Source organism: Chaetura pelagica, unplaced genomic scaffold, assembly GCF_000747805.2.
Source record: "Chaetura pelagica isolate M959 unplaced genomic scaffold, ChaPel_1.0 scaffold365, whole genome shotgun sequence".
Taxonomy (NCBI): Eukaryota; Metazoa; Chordata; class Aves; order Apodiformes; family Apodidae; genus Chaetura; species Chaetura pelagica.
In genome coordinates, this window is record NW_009953387.1 from 1,042,639 (window position 1) to 1,044,478 (window position 1,840).

The following is a 1,840-nucleotide window of genomic DNA, read 5'->3' on the forward strand; positions in this document are numbered from 1 at the left end:
CCCACCATTAGGATCTAAGGGGACCATGAAACTATGGGAACTTCTTTGCATTATTTGCTGTCATCATTTAACCTCTGAGTCTCCCTGTGCTACAAATGAGCATACTGAAAACCCCACTGTGTTGGTTTCCATACTGAATTTGTTTGATGGCTTTTTCAAATCAGATAAAGTTTTAGCATGCAGTAGTGATGTAAACTTACTCAGCACTCGTTTCCGTTACTCAGCCCTTTTCTGTGGCTCGAGTGTATCTCCTCACAGCAAAGCTTTAGTCTTTAAACAATCTTTTTTAAGTGCATAATTTACTGTACAAATAAATAGAGAAGTGCATCGAGGGGAAGGCAAGAAGCAGCACAGGGCAGTGTTCAGAGCACTATGCTTAAACATGTCCAAGCTGCACCCTTTCAATCCATATGGAATGGATGGAGAGGTGGGAAGACCTTCCCCTTTTCCTTGCATTGTCACCAAGTAGAGTGCTATTTGTTACCAGAAATGAAAAATGGTGATGGGATAAAATAGTGCAAGAACAGTGAAATGATCAGTGTAAGTTGCTTATTTTAAATAAGGCTTTTATGTTTGCATTGGAAAAACCCAACCAAGTGGACAAGCCAGACTATTGCATATGAGTTAAGTCATAAAAAGTACATGTTCACATACTTTGTGCTCATTAATTCATATATGCATTTTAAAGAGTGGAAAAGATATACTTTAAATTATTCAACATTCTGATGCCCTGGGATTTTTGGAATTTCTGACCCCCAAGTGTATCCCCTTCAGGGCTACAATAAAGACTTTAAAACTTGATTTCACCAATTATATTATCAGTAGTACTTTCATTAAAAATATAGCTATATACAGTCATATACCCCTTTGAGATAAAGGAATTGTCCCTTTTTTGATAATATATATATGGGAGGGTAAGAACACTGAGGAGCTTTTTGCTACAATGCTGGCATTACACTGTTAGTAAAATGGTTTTGTCAAAATTTTAGCAAATACTGTTAATTATTCTGTTGAGCAGAATCTAAGCCTAAGACTTCATCTCTTTCACCTTTTCTCAGACACATGGGAAACGATGCACGTGCATCTAGAGAGGCTTTAAATCCATTTCTGACAATGACTGTAAAGCCTCTTCAAGTAGCCAAGTTCAGATGCTGCAAAATATACTCTTCTGATATGCAAAATATCCTCAAAATAGTGGTAAACTCTCGATATTGTCTTTCTAAATTGATTTAAGCTGGTGTAGTATTCAGGAAAGAACAAAATAAATGGACTTTGAAAGCTATATTAAATCAAACATTCACAGCTGTGTTTATACTGACCGGACCTCATTGACAGTGAGACTCAAAGTAGAGCTGCCACCAACCTGCAGGTCCTCAAGACCCAACTTTAAAAGCAGTTCCACTTTTCAGCTGGACTGTACATTATTACAGCTGAAGGGCCACATTCTGACACCTTTACCATTAACAGCACTTCACTCCAACAGCCTCTTGACCTTCAGTGAGACTATCTGTGAAATAAACTCCAGAGAAGTGAGCAGGTTATCAGAATTTGTCCCCAAAACCACTTCCATAGTGAAGAAAGGTTTATGGCCAAAACACGTTTCAACATAAGTACCACAATTCACTTCTCTTTTTGGTATGAAATGTAAATAAGAGCTGGAAGATAGCATTATTGATCAACATTTATAAGTGGGGGAAAAAAAAAAATAAATCAAAGAAATAGACCCTCAATAGTTAATTTACTGTTATTTAGAATAAACATTTCTATACCATCTTAGAGTGATAAACTGTATAGGAACATTATACTTCGCTTTAGAAGGTATTTATATTTAAGAAATAAC